The sequence below is a fragment of the Panthera uncia genome, chromosome X, assembly GCF_023721935.1.
Source record: "Panthera uncia isolate 11264 chromosome X, Puncia_PCG_1.0, whole genome shotgun sequence".
Taxonomy (NCBI): domain Eukaryota; kingdom Metazoa; phylum Chordata; class Mammalia; order Carnivora; family Felidae; genus Panthera; species Panthera uncia.
The window spans coordinates 70669404-70696914 of NC_064817.1; the positions used below are offsets into that span (position 1 = coordinate 70669404).

The following is a 27511-nucleotide window of genomic DNA, read 5'->3' on the forward strand; positions in this document are numbered from 1 at the left end:
TGACTTTCTATGTTTTAAGGTGATGTTTCTAAGTTTCAGGTTTTGTGCTGCAAAGAATCACCTATTAAACCAATTTTGATGCTGAGTCAGACTGAGAACAATGTCCTCACCCACCTAAACATGTGCTCCCTTGTTTCTATCTGGATCTGTAGTATAATTGTTCTCCTTTTTTATAGAGTCAAGCCAATGTCAAATGCATCCAAACTACAATGGAAATATCTTAAGGCATGATTTATATTTTTATTTATGTAAACTTTTTGCTCTTCTTAATACCCATTCCCTCAAGATAAAAGACTTGTTCTTCTTTTCTTATGAAATGTGGATTTTCTTGGACACCTGGGGAGCTCAGTCAGTTAGCAGTCTTGATCCTTGATTTCAGCTCAGGTCATGTTCTCATGGTTGGTGAGATGGAACCCCACATTGAGCTCCACACTGACAGTGCAGAGCATGCTTGAGATTCTCTCTTCCTCCTCTCCCTCCTGCCACTCCCACGTCATGCACTCTCTCTCAAAAAGTAAATAAAAATAAACATTAAAAAATGTGGATTTGCCAAGATATTATTTTTGTTTTCATTTTTCTATACCACAATCAAATAAAATCATAAAATGAGCATATGGGTTTTATACACTAACTTCATGAAATGGAATAGCAGAAATATATTCATCAAACAAAAATATTTTAGCAATCTATATAATTACATATGACAAATGCAAACCAAAAAGTGATTGCCTTTTATCTTTATCAGTTTTATAGAAATGATATACATTTGCCATGGACAAAGCACTGCTCCCTCCAATTTTTTGCTTTTGGAAAATGAGCATAGAAACCAGTCAGCTCTTCTATTTTAATAGGATGGAAGTAACAGAAGAATCATGGTGACGTTTAAAATAAGCCAATTTGGGGCATATGGGTGGTTCAGTCAGCTGAAGCGTCCAACTTCAGCTCAGGTCATGATCTTGTGGTCCATGAGTTCAAGCCCCACGTCAGGCTCTATGCTGACAGCTTGGAGCCTGGAGCCTGCATCTATACTGTGCCACCCTCCCCTCTAACCCTCTCCTGCTTGTGCTCTGTCTCACTCTGTCTATCAAAAATAAATAAATGTTAAAAAATTAGAATAAGTTAATTTGCTCAATTTTTCCATGTTACATACTTGATCTTGTAGACAGCTGGAGTAGTGTTTTGAAAATGTTAATAGTACACAATTGCCTAGGTGTTCCAAAAATAGTATTAAAATGAATTGATAACTTAGAAGGTTTGCTGATCTCATTAAAATCATCTATTTTTGATTGCCTGTAAAGTGGATAATATTTTGAGAAAAAAAATTCCAGCTTATTTTGTCTATTTCAGAAGTGACATAAAACTCTAAGTGCACCTGGAAATATTCTATATGACAAAGACTCTCCATGAAGAAACTTGAGTCAGGCTCTTCTGAGACCTATTTTTGAGTAGGACTTCACTTTGGACCTCTCCTGCTTTTTGGCCTGCCTAGCCCAGTTTTAACAAGAATCCTGCTGAGGTAGTTTTCCAAGATTCCCCCTTCCCTTGATATCTGATAATCCTGGCCTTCCCCTATCCTTTATATCTCCTCTTAATAAGTTTCTATCCACTGACCCTTTCAATCTGCTCCTTAACTTTAAATTCCTTTAATTTTTTTTTTCAACGTTTTTTATTTATTTTTGGGACAGAGAGAGACAGAGCATGAACGGGAGAGGGGCAGAGAGAGAGGGAGACACAGAATCCGAAACAGGCTCCAGGCTCCGAGCCATCAGCCCAGAGCCTGACGCGGGGCTCGAACTCACGGACCGCGAGATTGTGACCTGGCTGAAGTCGGACGCTTAACCGACTGCGCCACCCAGGCGCCCCTAAATTCCTAGCCATCTTTATTAAATTCCCAGTTGAGACCCATTTCTCTCCCTTATTGTAGTAGTCTTGACACTTATTGCAATAGTCCTGAATAAAATTGTCTTTACCATTTTAACAACATGTTGAAATAATTTTTATTCTCTACCAGGCACTTCAATGATAGATATCAAAAATTGAGAAGGATATACATAGTTATCTAAAATTAAATTTACCTGACAAGTTTGCATTTCTTTTTTTTTAAATTGTATTTTATTTTTTTTTTAATTTACATCCAAATGAGTTAGCATATAGTGCAACAATGATTTCAGGAGTAGATTCCTTAGTGACCCTTATCCTTTTGGCCCATCTCCCCTCCCACAATCCCTCCCATAACCCTCAGTTTGTTCTCCATATTTATGAGCCTCTTCTGTTTTGTCCCCCTCCCTGTTTTTATATTATTTTTGTTTCTCTTCCCTTATATTCATCTGTTTTGTCTCTTAAAGTCCTCATATAAGTGAAGTCATATGATATTTGCCTTTCTCTTAATGAATAATTTCACTTACCATAATACCCAATACCCTCCAATTCCATCCACATAGTTGCAAATGGCAAGATTCCATTCTTTTTGATTGCCAAGTCATACTCCATTGTGTGTGTGTATATATATATCACATCTTCTTTATTCATTCACCCATCGATGGACATTGGGCTCTTTCCATACTTTGGCTATTGTTGATAGTGCGGCTATAAACATGGGGGTGCATTTGTCCCTTCGAAACAGCACACCTGTATCCCTTGGATAAATGCCCAGTAGTGCAACTGTAGGGTAGATCTATTTTTAGTTTTTTGAGGAAACTCCATAATGTTTTCCAGAGTGGATACACCAGATTGCATGCCCAACAATGCAAAAGAGATCCTTTTGCTCTGCATCCTCTCCAACTTCTGTTGTTGCCTGAGTTGTTAATGTTAACCATTCTGACAGGTGTAAGGTGGTACCTCATCATGGTTTTGATTTGTATTTCCCTGATGAGGAGTGATGTGGAGCATTTTTTCATGTGTAGTTTGGCAATCTGGATGTCTTCTTTGGAGAAGTGTCTACTCATGTCTTTTGCCCATTTCTTCACTGGATTCTTTGTTTTGGGTGTCGAGTTTGATAAGTTTTTTTGTAGATTTTGGATACTAACCATTTATCTGGTATGTCATTTGCAAATATCTTCTCCCATTCTGTCGGTTGCCTTTTAGTTTTGCTGATTGTTTCCTTCCCTGTGTAGAAGTTTTTTATTTTGATGATGTCCCAGTAGTTAATTTTTGCTTTTGTTTCCCTTGCCTCCAGAGACATGTTGACTAAGAAATTGCTGCTGTCAAGGTCAAGAGGTTTTTGCCTGCTTTCTCCTCGAGGATTTTGATGGCTTCCTGTCTTACATTGAGGTCTTTCATCCATTTTGAGTTTATTTTTGTGTATGGTGTAAGAAAGTGGTCCAGGTTCATTCTTCTGCATGTCGTTGTCCAGTTTTCCCAGCATCACTTGCTGAAGAGACTGTCTTTATTCCATTGGATATTCTTTCCTGCTTTGTCAAAGATTAGTTGGCCATACATTTGTGGGTCCACTTCTGGGTTCTCTATTCTGTTCCATTGATCTGAGTGTCTGTTCTTGTGCCAGTACCATACTGTCTTGATTATTACAGCTTTGTGCTCCAATCAATAGACATAGGGTAACAGAATGGATAAGAAAACCATATCCATCTATATGTTGTTTACCAGACACCCACTTTAGACATAAAGACACCTTCAGATTGAAAATAATGGGATGGAGAACCATCTATCATGCTAATGGTCATCAAAAGAAAATGGAGGAGCCAAACTTACATCACAAAATCTAGACTTTAAAATAAAGACTGTATCAAGAGATGCAGAAGGGCATTATATCATAATCAAGGGGTCTATCCACCAAGAAGACCTAACAATTGTAAATATTTATGTGCCAAATGTGGTATCCTCCAAATATATAAATCAATTAATCCCAAACAGAAAGAATCTCATCAATAGTAATACCATAATAGTAGGAGACTTCAACACCCCACTCACAGCAATGGACAGATCATCTAATCAAGAAATCATCAAGGAAACAATGGTTTCAATGACACACTGGACTAGATGGACTTAACAGATATATTCAGAACATTTCATCCTAAAGCAGCAGAATATACATTCTTCTCCAGTGCACATGGAACGTTCTCCAGAATAGACCATAAACCAGGACACAAATCAGCCCTAAGTAAGTACAAAAAGATCGAGATCATACCGTGCATATTTTCAGCCCACAATGCTATGAAACTCGAAATCAACCACAAGAAAAAATTCGGAAAGGTAACAAATACTTGGAGACTGAAGGACTTCCTACTAAAGAATAAATGGGCTAACCAAGAAGTTAAAGAGGAAATTAAAAAGTAAATAGATGTCAATAAAAATTATAATACCACAACACAAAACCTCTGGAATGCAGCAAAGGCAGTCATAAGAGGAAAGTATATAGCAATCCAGGGCTTCCCAAAGAAGGAAGAAAGATCTCAGATGCACAACATAACCTTATGCCTTAAAGAGCTGGAAAAAGAAGAGCAAATAAAACCCCAAGACAGCAGAAGACAGGAAATAACAAAGATAAGAGCAGAAATTAATGCTATCTAAACCAAAAAAACAGTAGAACAGATCAATGAAACCAGAAGCTGGTTCTTTGAAAGAATTAAAACTGATAAACCACTAGCCAGTTTGATCAAAAAGAAAAAGGAAAGGACCCAAGTGAATAAAATCAAGAATGAAAGAGGAGAGATCAAAACCAACACAGTAGAAATAAAAACAATAATAAGAAAATATTATGAGCAATTATATGCCAACAAAATGGACAATTGGGAAGAAATGGATAAATTCTTAGAAACATATAAACTACCAAAACTGAAACAGGAAGGAATAGAAAATTTGAACAGACACGTAACCAGCAAGGAAATCAAATTGGTAATCAAAACTCTCCCCCCAAAAAAGAGTCCAGGGCCAGTTGGCTTTCCAGGGGAATTCTACCAAACATTTAAGGAAGAGTTAAGACCTATTCTCTTGAAGCTGTTCCAAAAAATAGAAATGGAAGGAAAACTTCCAAACTCTTTCTATAAAGCCACCATTACCTTGATTCCAAAACCAGACAGAGACCCCACTAAAAAGGAGAATTGTAGACCAATTTCCTTGATGAACATGGATGCAAAAATCCTCAACAAGATATTAGCCAACCGGCTCCGACAATACATTAAAAAAATTATTGACCACGACCAAGTGGGATTTATACCTGGGATGCAGGGCTGGTTCAATATGCGCAAAACAATTAATGTGATTCATCACATCAATAAAAGAAAAGACAAGTATCATATGATCCTCTCAATAGATGCAGAGAAAGCATTTGACAAAATACAGCATCCTTTCTTGATAAAAACCCTCGAGAAAGTAGGGATAGAGGGAGCATACCTCAAGATCATAAAACCCATATATGAATGACCCAATCCTAATATCATCCTCAATGGGGGAAAATGGAGAGCGTTCCCCCTAAGGTCAGGAACAAGACAGGGATGTCTATTCTCATCACTGTTATTCAACATAGTATTGGTTGTCTTAGCCTCTGCAATCAGACAACACAAAGAAATAAATATATCCAAATCAGACAGGAGGAGGTCAAACTCTCACTCTTCACAGATGACATGATACTCTATATGGAAAACCCAAAAGATTTCACACACGAAAAAAGAAAAACTGCTAGAACTGATTCATTAATTCAGCAAAGTGGCAGGATATAAAATTAATGCACAGAAATCGTTTGCATTCCCATACACCAACAATGAAGCGACAGAAAGAGAAATCAAGGAATCGATCCCATTTACAGTTGCACCAAAAATAATAAAATACCTAGGAATAAATCTAACCAAAAAGGTGAAAAAAATCTATATACTGAAAACTATAGAAAGCTTATGAAAGAAATTGAAGAAGACACAAAAAAAATGGAAAAAGATTCCATGCTCCTGGATAGGAAGAACAAATATTGTGAAAATGTCAATACTACCCAAAGCAATCTACATATTTAATGCAATCCCTATCAAAATAACATCAGCATTCTTTACCGAGCTAGAACAAATAATCCTAAAATTTGTATGGAACCAGAAAAGACCCCAAATAGCCAAAGTCATCTTGAAAAAGAAAACCAAAGTAGGAGGCATCACAATCCCAGACTTCAAGCTATACTGCATTTTTTAATGTTTATTTTTGAGAGAGAGAGACAGACAGACAGCATACAAGTGGGGGAGGGGCAGAGAGAGAGGGGGACACAGAATCTGAAGCAGGCTCCCGGCTAGGAGCTGTCAGTACAGAGCTTGAGGCAAGGCTTAATCTATGAACTGGAGATCATGACCTGGGCTGAAGAGCCACCCAGGCAACCCAACAACTTTGCATATCTTAAAAAATAAGTTATTATGTCTTTTAGGTATTTACTATCATGTAGTTTATAGACACTTTTATGAAACTCTGGAACTGAGAATATTAACTTGTGAAGAAGAAAGAAGAGACATATCTGACCTGGGGATATTAAACCCCAAGTCAAGACTGAAAGATCCTAGGAGTAGAAACCACATGCTAATCTAAAAGAGATAAGGCTGTCTCTAAGGATCTTATAGGAATGGCAGTGAGGAAGAAAAATAAGAATTAGTTTCTTAGTGAAAAGACTTAAGATATTAAAGTCTCTATTTGCAACTTTGCTGGAAAACAACATGTCTGTAGAGCACTCTTCCTCTTTTTCTAATATCATCCATCAACAATTACATTGGTTAATACTTATATACACATATTATGAGTTATTTTAATAAATATAAGCTATGTAAAAGTACCATTTAGTTTCATTGGTTCACTGCTGTATTTCCAGTGCCCAGAACTTTGCCCATCATATGGGAGATACTCAATAAATATTTCTTGAGTTAATATATTTAATAATGTCTACATGTGTATGACAGGCAACAATTTTTTAAAAAGCATTTCTTTGGATTCACATTTGAGTTTTTGTGTTATGTAGATCCAAACAAATGTTCATTAAGAACATATTGTTGTATGGTAAGTGCTTGATGGTTGGTTTATATAAGCACAACCTGAATGCCCCTGGTAATCATTTTCCTGAGAATATATAGATACCATCCCCACTTCATAATTTCCCACAAACAATATATGTAGAAAATTGTGTAGCATCCCAGTTCAGGGACTCCAAAGGTAGCCAATTTGGAGAACCTTCTTGGTAACACATCCGTCCAGGTCTTGGGCTTTGATCTCCTTTGAATGTTGGTTATGCAAGGAGGAGCAAAGCTACAGAGAGTTGCTAAGTCAGTTGCTACACTATAAAAGTTTGTTGCATGTAGACTCCAGCAGAGAATGTTTTCTCCATTTTGCTGCTCCTGGACTTCTTATACATAAGTTTATCCAATAAACTTTTGTCTCATTTGCTGTCTCTGGATCATTTCTTCAATTTCCCTAGGTCAACACTCACCCTTGGTTTAGAGTGTGATGGGATGCTGCTACACAATTATTCATTCCATTTGTATTTATGCTATTTATACTTCTTTTTGCATATATATATATATATAGTACACCGACAGTATTTAGTTATATGACAAGAATTTATCAAGTTAATATTTGAACTTTTTCTGAGCCACTAGCACATAAATAATAATTTGATTTCTGTATCCTTGTTGATAAAGTGACCATAAGTGTGGCTGTGTCAGTGTGGTGCATGGGGATACCATATGCCATGGAACACTAGTCACATAGGACAACTCACATGACAGTGAATTTTGCACAAGGATGGATGTTGGGTGTTTGGCTGGCAGATGTGTGATGTTTTCTTCCCTTCTGATAGATGCTCTTAAGGTTAGATATTCTTTTATGTTTTCTTATTATTTTATTTTTTAAATTTATTTTAAATACTAGTATAGTTAACATACAGTGTTATATTAGTTTCCAGTATGCAATATGTTGATTCAATAATTCTATACATCACCCAGTTCTCATCACAACAATTGCAGTCTTTAATCCCCATCACCTATTTCAATAATATATCCACAAACCTCCTCTCTGATAACCTTCAGTTTGTTTTCTGTACTGAAGAGTTTGTTTCTTGGCTTGTCTCTCTCACTTTTTATGTCTTTTGCCCTGGCTATGATCTTTCCTTGTTCTTTCTTTTGGGATGAATTCCTCCTTGGAATTTTGTCTATGTGTCTGTCTTCTTCTGTGTCTTAGGAAAGCCTATTATGTTTCTTCTTCTCTGGGAATAATGGCTTTATGAAGAATAGGTCATATAATGTCTGGGGCCTGGTTGTCAGGAAGTGTCTCTGGTGTGTGCTGCATGCACCCTGGTCAGTCCTCTGCAAAGTTTCTCCTTGCTTTCAGTAGGGAGTGTTTGGGCCTTTGCCAGAGTGTGGTGAGTTTTAAGTAGGTGTGGTCTGGTCTACCTGTTAAATGATATCTGATGCTATTTCCACTAGAATTGAATCTTTGCAGAACTCTGTGGTCAGTAGACATGGTGCATGTGGGAATTTGTGCTGGTCTTTTGCATGAGGCACCTGATCACTGGTCATTAGGTACATTTTCCCTAGAGAAGCAGTACCAGTGGAACTCAGGGGATGGCACTTGACACAAGCTGATTAGGCAGCCAGTGTTGGTGCTGTGTTGTTTACTAATGTTAGTTTATGCTGAGCGGTGTGGGAGGGAAATGGCACTAGCTTACTTCTTTCTCTCTGGAGATGGGGGTCTGTGCTTGCTGATATCAGGAAAGCACTTGTAGAGGAGCAAATAATTTTTCCTCATACATCACAGGCATTTTTCAGATTGCTGATTTCACACTCTCTTTCTTTGGGTTGCTACACTGCTTTGAGCAGCACAGTGCACCTTGTGCTCTAATCTAGCCAGACCTGCCAACTTTTAAAATTCCAAACATTAGGGACTGGATGTGGCAGAGACCTGCACCAGGCCTCTAGGAAAGGATCTTTCCATGCTGCCATTGATGCAGGTTTGACCCAGAAATGCAGTGGCACCAGAATACCAGGGAATGGTATTTGGAGAAAGCAGGCTAAACAAGAGTGTCTTGGTTAGCTGTCCCTCAGTAGGTCCCTCAGTCTATGCTGATGGGTGGGGGAAGGAAATGGAACCCACCGGTTGTTTTGTCTCCAGAGAGGCATTGCCAACTCTCATATATGTGCTCCAAAAAGTGCAAGCATTCTTTCCTCATGTTCCTTAGGTGATCCTCAGATTGCACCATCTGTCCTGGGTTGTTTGCCTGGGTCTGCTTCAGGATTAAGGCAGTGTGCTCAGGTCTCTATCACACCCAATCCTGGGGAACTCTGAAACTCCACTCTTAGAGGTCCTATTGATTGCAAAAACATGAAAATCAGCCCCTCTCTTTTTCCCAAGCAATGGCTTTGGGGAATTGTTTTCCTTGTTCTTATCCATGTGTGTTCCACTATCTGTTGCCTTTCTTTGCAACCATGGCACTCTCTCCTTCATGGCACCTCTGATCCATTTCTCCACCATACCATGTCCTACACCTCCTACCTTCCTTGAAGTGGCCTCTTCTCTCCGTCTAGGTGTGGTTTGTTCTATCAGCCCTGAAGTATATTTCGTGAATACTCAGAATGATTTTATAGTTATCTCACTGTGTTCAAGGCAAGACTAGCATCTTCCTAATATGCTGCCATCTTAGCTCACCCATGACCACCCTATTTAATATTATAGCTTCCACCCTATTTAATATGGCTTTTTCAGTCATTCTTACTCCACTCATTTTTTTCCTATAACACTTAATACCTTAATTATTTTACTTATTGAAAATCTCTAGCAAATAGAATATGATGTCTGTGATAACAAGGGATTTTATCTATTTTGATTGTTTCTGTATTCCACATTGCATATAACAAAATACATGGCATAAAGGATATGTTCAACAAATTATTTTGAATTAATAAGTAATACATTGTTGTTGTTGTTGTTGTTGTTTTCCTGATACTGAATGGACATTTATGTGCTAGAAGATACAGAATGTAACAAGTGACCTTAGGCAAGTTATTTAGCATCTCAAAGTATTTATTTGTAAAGTATTTAATTCATTCAAACCATATTAAGTATGTGCTCTATCTGTTGGCATCATATTATCCAGGAGTATTAGATTAAGAGAAGGCTAAAATCTCTGTCTTCAAGATCTTCAAAATCTAATGAGACAGACATATACATGCAAACATCGCTACAATACAAAATAATATATGATGGCTCAAAAAATATTATAGACACGTTACTGTGACCAGAAGACACTTACAATTGTGTGTGTTAATAAATTTTGAGATTGGCGATGCTGTCCATTTGTTCGATATTTAAAAGCAACATATTATGTTATATTTGTAATAAAAATCAAAGATACCTTGTGGTAGAAAGAAAAATCGCCCCCCAATGTTGAAATACCAATCTCCACCATTTGTAATTATATTATTTTACATGCAAAAAATAAACTAAGGCTTCAGATTGAATTAATTCTGCTAATAGGATGCATTTTAAATAATATAGGGAGATCATTTGGAACTATGTGGGAAGGCATGATGCAATTGCAAAGATTCTTAAAAGTGGAAGAGGGAGGTAAAAGAGGTCAGAGTGGTGCAATATAATAAATATTTGAACTGTTATTTATGTTTTGAGGATGGAATAAAAGGGTCATGAGTCAGGGAATGTTAATGGACACTAAAAGTTGGGAAAAGTAAGAAAATCAATCCTCCTTTAGTGCCTCTGGAGAGTAACATTGCTATGCTCACACCCTAATTTTAGCCAATGAGACCCACTGAAGACTTCTGAATTCTAGAATTGTGAAATAATAAATTTGTGTTGTTTTGAAACACTAACTGCATGGTATCAAAATTTAGCATAATTCCTGTTTTGGTATTTAAATGGGAGTATATCTGTTATGTTCATCTGGTGCAGTGTGTCATTCAAAGACATTGTCTCCTTGTTGATTTTCTGCTTAGATGATCTGTCCATTGCTGTTAAGTGAGGTGTTAAAGCCATCTACTATTATCGTATTATTATCAATGAGTTTCTTCACGTTTGTTATTATTTCATTTATATATGTGGGTGTATCAAGTTGGGGCCATAAATATTTATAATTGTTAGAACTTATTTCTGTACAGATCCCTTAATTATTATATATTGCCATTCTTCATCTCTTTTTACAGTCCTTGGTTTAAAATATAATTTGTCTGACATAAGGATGGATATATAGGGTTTCTTTTTATTTCCATTATCATGGTAAATATTTATCCATCCCTTCACTTTCAATCTGCAGGTGTCCTTAGTCTAAAATGAGTTTCTTGGGTGGGGAGAACATGGCAGAGAAGTAGGGGGATCCGTACTTCCCGTGTCACTCAAACAAAGAAGTCATGAAACCAAAGGACTTTGAACCCTGAGAGTCTGGGAAGAAAAAAGATTGAATCTACCAGGAAGAAAATGAGACAACTTGAGAAAGGATAGGTGGATGTTTGCAAACTGGGGGAGATAAAATGGGCTAGGTAGGTACAGATGGGATGGATCCCTGTTTGTGGAGAGAAAAATGGAAGAGAAAGAATGGCTGGAGAACCATAGGACTGTATCTTGGCAAGAGATAAACCTCAGAATGGGATGGAGAGGGATCCCCACATCTCTAACTGTGGGGCTTTCTTTGGACTGAGGCCAGCTTCCCTGTTTATGCACCTGGGAAGGAGGGAAGCCAGCCCCAGGTTTGATGGTAGATCAGGGGCAAAGTCTGCAGTAGGAGAGAACAGTCCCTCCCCTGGAATGCTATGGGACAGGACAAAACTTGCCTGCTTCTGCCACCCCTGGACTTGGCGGTGAGGTCAGAGGTGAAGTCCTCAGCAGGAAAAGGTGGTCCTACCTGAGGTGCATCAGCACAGACAAAGCCAGCCGGGACAACATACCAAGCCACACAGAGATGCACTTCCCCAGTGCCAGAACACACGGAGCGGGTCTTTGACTCCTGGCCAAGTGCCAGGCCAGGGGAGTCAGTGGACCAAGAAGGACCACCATGCCTGTGCCCGTGGCACAGTGAGGATGACTTGAAAGGAGTCCACCAGGTTGTGGAGAAAAGACTGGGGGATCGTCATTCACCACCCCCCCCCAAGCAAGGCAGGACCTCAGGGATCAGTCCTGGGGCCCATAGCGGAGGTGGGACCAGCCTACACCAAAACACACCCCTCCGTTCTGGGTAACTGCATTTCAGCTGCAACCAGATGCTGTGCAACCAGACGGCTCCACCATCCAGACCAGTGCTGCTGCATAGCCAGGATTAATTCCAGGACAATTCTGGTTATTTAGATATATTCCCCCTTCCTATCTCTTCCCTCCTCTAAGCTTGTTACTCTGGTTGTTGGTTTTTCAAGTAGACATATTTAATCCATTCTCTTGATACATGTTCTACATCTCCTTCTGTACTTTCCTTTATCTCTGGAAAAATCAAGGCAGATAGTTTCTATGCTTGGGTAACTTTATCTTCTTTTTTATTTTTCTCCAACGTCCTTCTTTATTTACCTTTCTCTCTCTCAGGATTTAGCCATTAAGTCTCATTCCCAGGTCAATGTTTATTTTTTCTTTGTCCCCGTCCTTGTCATTTTGGTCTTTATATGTGCTCTTCCATCAGCACTGCCTCCACCTTTTTCATTATTTTCAGCTGATATTTCTGTGCTTTTTGTTTTGGAAAGGTTTTGTTTTTTGTTTGTTTGTGTGCAAGTTTTTTTGTTTGGGGGGGTCCCTTTGTCTTATTTGTCTATGTGTTTGTGTGTCTCTGTTTCTTGTTTGTTTCCCTTTCCATGGCTGCTTCAAAGAAAAAATCAAAGCACACCTCGTGGAGGGCCCAAAACATCAAAATGAGTAGAGAAATAAAATAACCAAAGTCACAACATAGAGCAAGTAACACTCTCCAAAGTACACCTACTAAAGGGCCAGGCCCTGGACAGTGTATGACCCTCCTTAAATATAGCAGTACTTATAGGGGCAAAGCATATAACAAGCTTTTAAAACTCATAAGGGGCATAAAACTAGCCAAAATTTTGAGAAGGAAGAATTCCCCTCAAAAGAAATCCCAGGAGGAAGTGACAGCTAAAGATTTAATCAAAAGAGATACAAGCAATATAACTGAACAAAATTTAGAATAATAGTCATAAGATTAATTGCTGGGCTTGAAAAAGGCATAGAAGACAGCAGAGAATCCATTACTACAGAGATCAAGGAAATAACAAAATAGTCATGATGGATTAAAAAATGCTATAAATGAAATGCAAAATAAAATGGAGGCAGCCACAGCGTGGATTGAACAGGCAGAGGAGAGAATATGTGAATTAGAAGACAAAATGATGGAAAAAGAGGATGCTGAGAAAAAGAGAGGTAAAAAAAAAATCCTAGATCAAGAGGGAGAATTAGAGACTAAGTGAAGAAATCAAATGGAACAATATCCATAGCATAGGAATGCCAGAAGAAGAAGAAGAAGAGAGAGAAAAGGGCTGAAGGTGTATTTTAACAAATCATAGCTGAGAACTCCCCAAATCTGGGGAAGGAAACAATCATTGAAATCCAAGACGCACAGAGAACTCCCTTGAGACATAACTTGAATCGCTCTTCTGCACAATATATCATAGTGAAAGTGGCAAAATTCAAGCATAAAGAGATAATTCTGAAAGCACCTAGGGATAAACAGGCCTTAACATACAAAGGTAGAAGCATAAGGGTAGTAGCAGACCTATCTACTGAAAGTTGGCAGGCCAGAAAGGAATGGCAGGAAATCTTCAATGTGATGAATAGGAAAAATATGCAGCCAAGAATCCTGTATCCAGGAAGCCTGTCATTCAGAATAGAAGGAGAGATAAAGGTTTTCTCAAACAAACAAAAACTGAAAGAATTTGTCACCACTAAACCCGCTCTACAAGAGATCCTAAAGGGGACTCTGTGAGTGAAATGTTTCCAGGACTACAAAGTACCAGAGACAACACTACAAGCACGAAACCTACAGATACCACAATGACTCTAAACCCATATCTTTCAATAATAACACTGAATGTAAATGGACTAAATGCTCCAATCAAAAGACATAGGGTATCAGAATGATTAAAAAAAAAAAAAGACCCATCTATTTGCTGTCCACAAGAGAGTAATTTCAGACCTAAGGAAATTTTCAGATGGGAAGTGAAGTGATGGAGAACTATCTATCATGCTACTGGAAGTCAAAAGAAAGCTGGAGTAGAGATACTTATAACAGACAAGCTAGACTTTAAATTAAAGTCTGTAACAAGAGATGAAGAAGGGCTTTATATAATAACTACAGGGTCTATCCATCATCAAGAGTGAAAAATTATAAATGTCTATGCATCGAATTTAGAAGCACCCAAATATTTAAAACAATTAATCACAAGCTTAAGCAATCTTATTGATAAGAATGTGGTAATTGCAGAAGACTTTAATACCCCACTTACAACAATGGGCAGAAAATTTAGAAACAGAATCAGTAAAGAAACAATGGACATGAACGATACATTCAAGTAGATGGACTTGACAGATATATTTAGAACTCTACATCCTAAAGCAGCAGAATATAATGTCTTCTCGAGTGCACTTGGAACATTCTCCAGGATAGATCACATACTGGTTTACAAAACAGCCTTCAATAAATATAAAAGAATTGAGATCATACCACGCACACTTTTAGATCACAATGCTATGAACCTCTAAATCAACCACAGGAAAAAGTCTGGAAAACCTCCAAAAGCATGGAGGTTAAATAACATCTTACTAAAGAACGAATGGGTCAACCAAGCAATTAGAGAAGAAGTGAAAAGATATATGGAAACAAATGAAAATTAAAATACAACAATGCAAACCCTTTGGTATGCAGCAAAGGCAGTCCTAAGAGAAAAATGCATTGTGATCCAAGCCTATCTCAAGAAAGAAGAAAAATCCTAAATACAAATCTAACAGCACACATAAAGGAAGTAGAAGCAGAACATCAAACATCCCAAACCCAGCAGAAGAAGAGAAATAATGAACATCAGAGCAGAAATAAATAATATAGAAGCCAAAGCAAACAAACAAACAAACAAACAAAACAACAACAACGACAGGAGAACAGATCAATGAAACCAAGAGTTCTTTTTTTGAAAAAATAAACAAAATTGATAAACCTCTAGCAAGGCTTCTCAAAAAGAAAATGCAGAAAACCCAAATAGACAAAATCATGAATGAAAATGGAATTATTACACCCAATCCCTCAGAAATACAAGCAATTATCAGTGAATCATATGAAAAATTATATGCTAACAAACTGGACAACTTGGAAGAAATGGACAAATTCCTAAGCACCCACACACTACCAAACTCAAACAGGGAGAAATAGAAAATTTTAACAGACCCATAACTAGTGAAGAAATTGAATTAGTCATAAAAAAAAAAAATAAGAGCCCTGAACCAGATGGCTTCCCTGGGGAATTCTGTCATACATTTAAAGGAGAGTTAATACCTGTCGATCTCAGGCTGTTCCAAAAAATAGAAAGGGTAGGAAAACTTCCAGACTCATTCTTTAAACCAACATTACTTTGATTCCCAAACCAGACACAGACCCAGAAAAAAAAAAAGATAGAGAGAGAGAACTACATGACAATATCCCTGATGAATATGGATGCAAATATTCTCAACAAGATAGTAGCAAATTGAATTCAACAGCAAATAAAAAATATTATTCACCATGATCAACTGGGATTCATTCCTCGGAAGTAGGGCTGGTTCAATATTCACAAATCAATCAATGTTACACATCACATTAAAAAAATAAAAGATAAGAAACACATGGTCCTGTCAATAGATGCATAAAACCCATTTGACAAAATACAGCATCCTTTCTTGAAAACCCTCAAGAAAGTCGGGATAGAAGGAACATACTTAAACATTATAGAAGCCACTTATGAAAAGCCCACAGTTAATATCATCCTCAATGGGGAAAACCTGAGAGCTTTCCCCCTGAGATCAGAAACACGACAGGGATATCCACTCTCACCTCTGTTGTTTAACATAGTATTGGAAGTCCTAGCATCAGCAATCAGACAACAAAATGAAATGAAAGCCATCAAAATTAGCAAAGATGAAGTCAGTTTCACTTTTTGCAGACTACATGATATTCTACATGGAAAACACAACAGACTCCAGCAAAAGTCTGCTAGAACTTATACATTTATTCAGCAAAGTCGCAGGATACAAAATTAATGTACAGAAATTGGTTGCATTTTTATACACCAATAATGAAGCAACAGAAAGATAAATAAAGAAACTGATTCCATTCAGAATTGCACCATGAACCATAAAATATCTAGGAATAAACCTAATCGAAGATGTAAAAATTCTGTATGCTGAAAACTATAGAAAGCTTATGAAAGAAATTGAAGAAGTTACAAAAAATGAAAAAATATTCAATGCTTGTGGATTGGAATAATAAATATTGTTAAAATGTGAATACTACCCAAAGCAATCTACACATTCAATGCAATCTCAATCAAAATTGCATCAGCATTCTTCTCTAAGCTAGAACAAACAATCCTAAACTTTGTATGGAACCACAAAAGACCCCGAATAGCCAAAGTAATTTTGAAGAAGAAAACCAAAATGGAAGGCATCACAATCCCATGCTTTAGCCTCTTCTACAACTCTGTAATCAAGACAGTATGGTTTTGGCACAAAAACAGACATATAGACCAATGGAATAGGATAGAGACCCCAGAATTGGACCCACAAAATATGGAGAACTAATCTTTGACAAAACAGTCTCTTTAACAAATGGTGCTGGGAGAACTGGACAGCAACATGCAGAAGAATGAACCTGGACCACTTTCTTACACCATTCATAAAAATGAACTCAAAATGGATGAATGACCTGAATGTGAGACAGCTACCATCAAAACCTTAGAGAAGAAAGCAGGAAAAAAACCTCTCTAACCTCAGCCAGAGCAATTTCTTACTTGACACATCTCCAAAAGCAAGGGAATTAAAATAAAAAATGAACTATTGGGACCTCATGAAGATAAAAAGCTTCTGCACTGCAAAGAAAAATCACCAAACTAAAAGGCAGTTGATGGAATGGGAAAAGATATTTTCAAATGACATATCACATAAAAGCCTAGTATCCAAAATCTATAAAGAAATCACCAAACTCCACACCCAGAAAACAAATAATCCTGTGAAGAAATGGGCAGAAGACATGAATAGATACTTTTCCAAAGAAGACATCCAGAAGGCCAACAGACACATGAAAAGATGTTCAATGCCACTCATCATGAGTGAAACACAAATCAAAACTACAATGAGATATCACCTCACACCGGTCAGCATGGCTAAAATGAACAAATCAGGAGACTATAGATGCTGGCAGGGATGTGGAGAAACGGGAACCCTCTTGAACTGCTGGTAGGAATGCAAACTGGTGCACCCTCTCTGTTAAACAGTGTGGAAGTTCCTCAAAAATTTCAAAATAGAACTACCCAATGATCCAGCCATAGCACTGCTAGGAGTTTACCCAAAGGATATTGGAGTGCTGATGCATAGGGGCACTTGTACCCGAATGTTTATAGCAGTGATCTAAACAATAGCCAAATTATGGAAAGGGCCTACGTGTCATTCAACTGATGAATGGATAAAGAAGATGTGGCTTATATATACAATGGAATACTACTTGGCAATGAGAAAGAATGAAATCTGGCCATTTGCAGCAACATGGATGGAACTGGAGGGTATTCTAGTAAGTGATATAAGCCAGGCAGAGAAAGACAGATAGCATATATTTTCACTCATATGTGGATCTTGAGAAACTTAATAGAAGACTATGGGGGAGTGGAGGGGAGAAAAAGAAAAAAAAAGTTACAGAGAGGAAGGGAGGCAAACCATAAGAGACTCTTAAGGACTGAAAGCAAACTAAGTATAGATGCGGGTTGGAGGAGAGGGGAAAGTGGATGATGGGCAGGGAGGAGGGCATTTGTTGAGATGAGCACTGGGTGTGGTATGGAAACGAATCTGACAGTAATGTATATTTAAAAATAAAATAAAAGAAGATAAAATAAAATAAAATAAAATAAAATAAAATAAAATAAAATAAAATAAGATAAAATGAGTCTCTTGTATGCAGCATATAGATGGATCTTCTTTTTATTATCCATTCTGATACGCTATGTCTTTTGATTGGGGCATTTAGTCCATTTACATTTAGAGTGTTTTTTAATAGGTATGTATTCAGTGTCATTGTATTACCTGTAACATTTGTGTTTCTGGAGATTTTCCTTTTTCTTTCTGGTTTTTTGTTACTTTGGTCTTTCTTTCTTACTAAAAGAGTCCCCTTTAATATTTCTTACAGGACAGATTGAATGGTCATGAATTCCTTTAGCCTTTGTTTTTCTCAGAAACTCTTTATCTCTCCTATTCTGAATAACAGCCTTGCAGGATAAAGTATTCTTGGCTGCATAATTTTCCCTTTCAGCACATTGAGTATAACATGCTACTTTCCTTATCTATATATTTTTTTACATTTTACTATGACATTTACTGATATTAACTGCTGTTGTTGACTTTGTTGTGAATTCTCTGAGCCTCCTAGATTTGGATGTCTGTTTCCTTCTGTAGTTTGGGAAGTTTTCACTTATAATTTTCTCAGTTAAACCTCCTTCCCCTTATCCCTCTCTTCTTCTTCTGAAACTCCTATGGTACGAATGTACTGATACTTTATTTAGTTGCTGAGTTCCCTAAGTATACATTACTGATCAAATATTTTTCTTTCCTCTTCTCTTCAGCTTCATTATTTTTCCATAATTTTATCTTCTATATTACTTATTTGTTCCTCTGTTTCTTCTTCCTCAAAGTTTTTCATCCTATTGGTTTTGCATTTAAGTTATAGCATTTTTTATTTTGGCCTGATTAGTCTTGTGGTCTTTTATTTCTACCATAATGGACTCCCTGGGGCCTTTATGCTTTATTTTTTTAATATAATTTATTGTCAAATGGGTCTCCATACAACACCCAGTGCTCATCCCCAGAAGTGCCCTCCTCCATGCCTATCACCCACTTTCCCCTTTCCCCCAACCCCCATCAACCCTCAGTTTGTTCTCAGTTCTTAAATCTCTTATGGTTTGCCTCCCTCCTCTGTAACTTTTTTTTCTTTTTCTCCCTTCCCCTCCCCCATAGTCTTCTGTTAATTTTCTCAAGATCCACATATAAGTGAAAAAATATTCTTTCTCTGCATGGCTTATTTCACTTAGTAGAATACCCACCAGTTACATTCAGAATGCTGCAAATGGCCAGATTTCATTCTTTCTCTTTGCCAAGTAGTATTCCATTGTATATATAAGCCACATCTTCTTTATCCATTCATCAGTTGAATGACATGTAGGCTCTTTCCATAATTTGGCTATTGTTTAAAGCTATATTGTTAAATGCTATAAACATTCGGGTACAAGTGCCCCTATGCATCAGTACTCCTGTATCCTTTGGATAAATTCCTAGCAGTGCTATTGCTGGGTCATAGGGTAGTTCTATTTTGAAATTTTTGAGGAACCTCCACACTGTTTAACAGAGAGGGTGCACCAGTTTGCATTCCTACGAGCAGTTCAAGAGGGTTCCCATTTCTCCACATCCCTGCCAGCATCTATAGTCTCCTGATTTGTTCATTTTAGCCATGCTGACCGGCATGAGGTGATAGTGTGGTTTTGATTTGTGTTTCCCTGATGAGAAGTGATATTCGGCATCATTTCAAGAGTCTGTTAGACATTGGGATGTCTTCTTTGGAAAAGTGTCTATTCATGTCCTCTCCCCATGTCTTCACTGGATTATTTGTTTTCTGGGTGTGGAGTTTGTTGAGTTCTTTATAGATTTTAGATACCAGCCCTTTATCTGATATGTCATTTGCAAGTATCTTTTCCCATTCCTTCACTCACAGAATCCCCCTTAGGAAATCTTGTAGAGCTGGTTTAGTGGTGATGAATTCCATCAGCTTTTGTTTGGGAAAACCTTCATCTCTCCTATTCTGAATGACAGGCTTGCTGGATAAAAGATTCTTGGCTGCATATTTTTCCTGTTCATCACACTGAAGATTTCCTGTCATTCCTTTCTGGCCTGCCCACGTTCAGGAGATAGGTCTGCTACTACCCTTATGTTTCTACCTTTGTATGTTAAGGCCTGTTTATCCCTAGCTGCTTTCAGAATTATCTCTTTATGCTTGAATTTTGCCACTTTCACTATGATATATTGTGCAGAAGAGCGATTCAAGTTATGTCTCAAGGGAGTTCTCTGTGCGTCTTGGATTTCAATGATTGTTTCCTTCCCCAGATTTGGGGAGTTCTCAGCTATGATTTATTCAAATACACCTTCAGCCCTTTTCTCTCTCTTCTTCTTCTTCTTCTTCTGGCATTCCTATGCTATGGATATTGTTCCATTTGATTTCTACACTTAGTCTCTAATTCTCCCTCTTGATCCTGGATTTTTTTACCTCTCTTTTTCTCAGCATCCTCTTTTTCCATATTTTTTCTTCTAATTCACCTATTCTCCCCTCTGTCTCTGTAATCCACGCTGTGGCTGCCTCCATTTTATTTTGCACCTCACTTATAGCATTTTTAATTCATCATGACTATTTTGTTGTTTCCTTGATCTCTGTAGTAATAGATTCTCTGCTGTCTTCTATGCCTTTTTCAAGCCCAGCAATTAATCTTATGACTATTATTCTAAATTATTGTTCAGTTATATTGCTTATATCCCTTTTGATTAAATCTTTAGCTGTCACTTCCTCCTGGGATTTCTTTTGAGGGGAATTATTCTGTTTCATCATGGCTAGTTTCTGTCCCTTATGAGTTTTAAAAACTTGTTATGTGCTCTGCACCTGCAAGCACTGCTATATTAAAGGAGGGTCATACACAGTCCAGGTCCTGGCCATTCAGAAGGTGTTCTTTGGAGAGTGTTACTGGCTCTCTGTTTTTGTGACTTTGGTTATTTTATTTCTCTACTCATATTGATGTTTTGGACCCTCCACGAGATGTGCTTTGATTTGTTCCTTGAAGTAGACCTCAAACGGAAAACAAACAAACTGGAAACAAAGACACACTAACACAGAGACAAATAAAACAAACAGACCAAGACACACACACACACACACACACACACACACACACACAAACACACACACACACACAATCCAAAAGCAAAAAACCAGAGACACCAGTTATAAGTGAAGAACAAGGTGGAGGCGGTGCTGATGGAAGAACACATACAAAGAGAAAAATGACAGAGGTGGGGCAAAGAGAAAATTAATGTTGACAGGGCAGAGAGACTTAATGGCTTAATCCAGAGAGAGAAAAATGAAACTACAGAAGGAGCAGGGGTGGGGGGGGGAGAAGATAAAGTTACCCAGACAGAGAAACTATCACGCTTTATTATTACAGAGAGAGAGAGAAAAGAAAGTACAAAAGGAGATGTAGAACATGTATCAAGAGAATGAATTAAATATGTCTGCTTAAACAAACCAACAACCAGACTAACAAGCTTAGAGGAGGGAAGAGACAGGAAGGGGGAATATATCTAAATAACCAGAATTGTCTTGGAATTAATCCTGGCTATGCAGCAGCACTGGTCTGGATGGTGGAGCCGTCTGGTTGCACAGCATCTGGTTGCAGCTGAAATGCAGTTACCCAGAACGGAGGGGTGTGTTTTGGTGTAGGCTGGTCCCACCTCCTCTATGGGCCCCAGGACTGATCCCTGAGGTCCTGCCTTGCTTGGGGGGGGTGGTGAATGACGATCCCCCAGTCTTTTCTCCACAACCTGGTGGACTCCTTTCAAGTCATCCTCACTGTGCTGCAGGTGCAGATGTGGTGGTCCTTCTTGGTGCACTGAATCCCCTGGCCCAGGACTTGGCCAGGAGTCAAAGACCTGCTCCATGTGCTCTGGCACTGGGGAAGTGTATCTCTGTGTGGCTTGGTATGTTGTCCCGGCTGGCTTTGTCTGTGCTGATGCACCTCAGGTAGGACAGCCTTTTCCTGCTGAGGACTGCACCTCTGACCTCACTGTCAAGTCCAGGGGTGGTGGATGCAGGCAGGCTTTGTCCTGTCCCACAGCACTCCAGGGAGGGGGCTGCTGTGTCCTACTGTGGACTGTGCCCTCAACCCATCCACTGAACCCTGGGGTGGAGGAAGCAGGCAGGCTTTGTTCTATCACACAGTACTCCAGGGAGGGACTGCTTTCTCCTACTTCAGACAGTGCCCCTGACCTACCCCTAAACCCGGAGCAGGCTCCCCTCCTCCCCAGGTGTGTGAACAGTGCAGCTGGCCCCTTTCAGAAGAAGGCACCACAGTTAGAGATGGGATGCCTCTCCGTCCCATTCTGAGGTTTATCTCTTATACAGATACAGTCCTATGCTTATCCAGCCACTCTTTCTCTTTCCTTTGTCTCTCTGCAAAAGGAGATCCCACCCCTCCATGCCTACATGGCCCATTTTATCTCCCCCAGTTCATAATCACCCACCTATAGCCCATCAATATGTCCCAGTGTCTCCATTTGAGACTCGGTCTCTTTTCATCCCAGACTTTTGGTGTTCACAGTCCTTTGGCTTCAGCACTTCTTTGTTTGAGAGACACAGGAAGTACAGACCCCCCTACTTCTCTGCCATGTTGCCCCCTTTATACTTTCTTGAAGCTTAGCTAGTATCCTTTTAATTTTTGATTTAAATGCTGGTTTAGGCATATTGTGTATATCTTTTTTGATTAGATAACTGGTAGTGACTTCTTTTTGTTATTTCTTTTGGGTTGAATTCCTTTGTCTTGCGGTGTTGTCTAGGTCTCTGTCTTCTGTGTGTTAGTGAAACATGTTATGATTCCTGCTCCTTTTAAAATATTTTATTTATTTATTTATTTATTTATTTATTTAGAAAGAGAGAATGTTGGAGAGGGAGAGAGCAAATCCTCAGCAGGCTTTGTACTGTCAGCACAGAGCCCGATGTGGGGCTGAAACTCATGTACCATGAGATCATGACTTGAGCCAAAGTCAGACATTTAACCGAGTCTGACACCCAGGCACCCCTGAAAAAGTGAACTTTAAATTGAAACTGAAGGAGAAATCAGTGTTAATTTTAGTGAATCAGATGAAAAGAAAAGAATATGTCAAGCAAGCTAAATTGTATATTCAAAGGCTCGGACACTGAATGAGCCTAAAATTTCCCTGAACTGCAAAACACCAGTATTGTTGCACTCTAGATAGCAGTTGTAAGAGTAATATGACTAGAATAATATTTATCATATTCAAACACCAGAAGGTAAAGTTATTGACCCATTTATACTGAATATTTATCAGTGTTAATTCAGACTGATAAAGTACTTGTGAGCCAGAACACAAAATAACCTTGATTTTACACTAATGATTGTGCATTTGCCCTAAGTGCAATGAGAAAATGCTGAGTAGTTTGGAAAACTCTACCACAAGATTTGTAAATTAATCTATTGAATATATTATGTCAATTTACACTAAATTAGTAAGAATCAAGATGGGTAACAGTGGATACAGTACTCAATATTTAACATCAACTTAATATAAAATGTTATATATATATATATATAATATATATATATATATCTATATATATATATATTAGCCTGCCACAGTTTTGTGGATACTGTGAGAGGACACAAAACTCCTGGGGTACTGTGAGAGGACAAAGGTCTTCATTATGGCAAGGAATTTTGTTATCATGGCACTAGCAATAACCAGAGTGTCAGCATTTGAGCCACTTCTCTGACCTCCATTTCCTACAGCAATGTGAACTGGGCCTACACATACAGAGGGTTGTATTACAAGAAAGAAACCCTGAGTTTAGTGTATCTAAATTTTTATATAGAAAATAAGCCTATATAAGCCTTGAGCTAGAAGGATGCATTATTTTCATTATACTGGACACTAAACTTGTTTTGAACTCTGGAAAAAATATTACTTTTATCATCGAAGATTGATAATTATATAAATATACTTGAAAAGATAGTCCACAACAAAGGAAGTAAATGAGACTGCTTATTAATCACACGGAAAAAAATGAGAGACCCATGGAGAATTGCATCTTAAGTTTATGATGAGTAATAAAAAGAAAAGCATCAATAAAGATTTTGAAATTTATGTTTTGTTCAAAATAATCAAAGAGGTGTTATCAATAAAACAAAAATGCTAGTTTTAAAATAAATTTGCAGTGAGGAGGATGATGAGAAAAAATCATGATTCCAGTTCTAGAAATGTTGACTTTTAGGTGCCTTTGAGATATCAAGGTAGAGATGCCAAATAGATACACATCTGTAGCTGAAACTCAAAACAAGAAATTTGACTTTGTGATTTAAAACTAGAAGTAATGCAGTAATGGAAGGCTTGTATGTGAATAAATTTTCCAAGGGAGAGAGTAACCCTTCATTGCTATCTAGTTATGTGTGTCCAGGACTAAACCCTAACCAAACTGCAACATCTCTATTTTAATATGTGTATTTAGTTTTTTTCTTTTATCTTGATATGTTATTATAAAAATATTAAATGATGGAGCAGAAAGGGGTCTTAAAATGCAAGTATGTCACAGTCTTTTACTTTTTCAAGTTATTATTTTAAAAGTTTCAGGTGTGAAGCATTATAACTTGACATTTGTGTACACTGCAAAATGATCACCCCAAAAGTCTAGTTATCATGTATCATTCTTCAATTGACTCCCTTCTCTTCTTTTACCTGTTCCACAAACCCTTCCCATCAGGTAAGCAATGATCTGTTCTCTGTATCTGTGAGTTTTGTTTTATTTTTTTTTTCATTTTTGCTTTGTTCTGTTAGATTCCACATTTGAGTGAATTTATATTGGATTTGTCTTTCTTATGACTTTTTTCACTTAGAATAATACCCTCAAAGTCTAACCATATTGTTACAAATAGCAAGATTTCATTCTTTTTATGGCTCAGTAGTACCCCAATGTGTGTGTGTGTGTGTGTGTGTGTGTGTGTGTGTACACGACATTTTCTTTATCCATTTATCCATCAATGGGCATTTAAGTTGTTTCCATATCTTGGCTACTGTAAATAGTTGTACATGAACATAGGCATGCATATATCCTTTAAAATTAGTGTTTTTTAAAATATTTTTCAGGTAAATTCCCAGTGTTAAATGATAATCTTACTGTGGTTTTGATTTCCATTTCTCCAATAATTAATGATGTTGAACATCTTTCCATGTGCCTGTTCACCATCCTCACCCCAGCAGACCCTAAGCCAAGTATAAGTGATTGTCTCGTGAGGCCAAACAAATGAATCAGAGACAGCAATTAAGCCATAAGTTTATTGGAGGACCTTACATAAAGAGTCTAGGAATGGTAGACTGGACACAGCATCTACTTCTGGAATCTACATGCATCAAAATTTTATAGTTTAGCAACTAACTTAGCAAATATCTGCAGACTTTCCCCCTCTTTGTAAGGCTAGAGTTCCAAGATCAATGCCTGCCATCTGGACACTTTTTGTTACAAAGGATACACTCCAGGTTGGTCACCTCAAGAATCTTTGAATGCTGAGCAACATATTTCTCTATATATTTTGCTTGATTGAATATAGAGGGAAGGCAGGATCTGTACATTCTCAAGATAGTGATTAACAGGAACATTCATGGTGTGCTTTAACAAACCAGACTTCCAGCTCATACCATACATCATCTGTAAGTCTTCCTTGGAAAAAAAAATTATCTATTCAGATACTCTGCTCATTTTTTGTAAATAAGGTTGTTTGTTTTTTGTTGTTTTTGAGTTGTATGAGTTCTTTATATATTTTGAATATTAACTCCTTATTGAATGTTCTGTTTGCAAATATCTTTTCCCATTCAGTAGCTTTCCTTTTGTTTTGATTATGGAAACCTTCACTGTGCAGAAACTTTTAAGCTTGAGGTAACCCCACTTGTTTGTTTTTTTGCTTTTGTTTCCCTTGCCTATAGAGTCTGATCCACAAAATCTTTCCTACGACTGATGTAAAAAAAGCTTACTGCCTATGTTTTCTTCCAGGAATGTTATGGTTTCAGGTCATACAATTAAGTCTTTAACTAATTTAAGTTAATTTTTGTATATAGTGTAAGATAGCAGCCTATAATTTCATTCTTTTGCATGTGGCTGACCAGTTTTTCCAACATTTATTGAAAATATAATCCTTTCTCCAATATAAGTTCTTGACTCCTTTGTAAATTAAATATACATATATGTGTGGATTGATTTCTGGGTTCTTAATTTTGTTCCATTGATCTGTTTTGCAAAAGTATTATATTGTGTTGATTACTATAGCTTTGCAGTAGATTTTGAAATCAGGGAGCTTGATACTTTCAGCTTTGTTTTTTCTGTAGATCACTTTAGGTCTTCAGGTTCTTTTGTGATTTCTATACATATTTTAGAATTATTCTTCTAATTCTGTGAAATAACCATTGGAATTTTCATGGAGGTTTCATTGAATCTGTAGATTGTTTGGGTGATATGGACATTTAAAAATATTAACTCTTCCAATCTATAAGCAAGGGATACCTTTAAATTTATGTGTGTCTTCAATTCCTTTTATCAATTGCTGACATTTTTTAATCTACAGGTTTTTCATCTCCTTAGTTAAATATATTCCTAAGTGTTTTCTTCTTTTTTGTGCAATTGTAAATAAGGCCATTTTTCTAATTTCTGTAATTTGATAGTTTGTTATTAGTGTATAGATATGCCACAGATTTCTGCATATTGACTTCGTATCCTGTGATTTTACTGAATTCATTCATGAGTTCTAACATTTTTGGTGGAGTCTGCATTTTCTGTGTCATGTCATGGCATACACAAGTACTGGCAGCTTTATTTCTTCCTTTCTGATTTAGATGTCTTTTATTTCTTTTTCTTGCTTAATTGCTGTGACTAAGACCTCAATACTTTATTTAATAAAAGTGGTGAGAGTGAGTAACCTTACTTTGTTCTTTATCTTAAAGGAAACTTTTTCAACTTTTCTCCAACGCATATGATGTTAATTTTAGGTTCATCATATATGGCCTTTGATATTTTGAGGTATATTTCCTCTATACCCATTTTGTTGAGAGTTTTTACCATAAATAGATTTTAAATTTTGTCAAATGGTCTTTTTTGGATCTTCTGAGATCATATTATTTTTATTCTTTATTTTGTTAATGTGACATATCACATTAATTTGCATATGTTGAACCATCCTTGCCTCTGTGAAATAGATCCCACTAGATTATGGTTTACAATACTTTTTAATGAATTGCTGAATTTAGTTTAATAATATTTTGCTGAGGAATTTTGTATCTATGTTCACTAGGAATATTGCCCTGTATTTTTTTTGTATATTTTTTTGGTTTTGGTATCAGAGTAATATTGGCTTCATAAAATGAGTTTGGAGGCTTTATCTCTTCAATTTTTTGGAAGATTTTTGAGTCTTCCTTGAATGTTTGGAACAATTTACCATTGAAGCCATCTTTCTGGACTTTTGTTTGTTAAAAGATTTTTGATAACTGATTTTAACTCCTTACTAGTAATTCA

General features: G+C 37.3%; 1 pseudogene; it reads left to right on the forward strand.

Moving 5' to 3' along the window:
- The first annotated feature begins 21923 nt into the window (after nt 1–21923).
- LOC125931343 (tubulin beta chain-like) overlaps nt 21924–27511 on the forward strand; it is a 59601-nt pseudogene continuing 54013 nt past the window's right edge.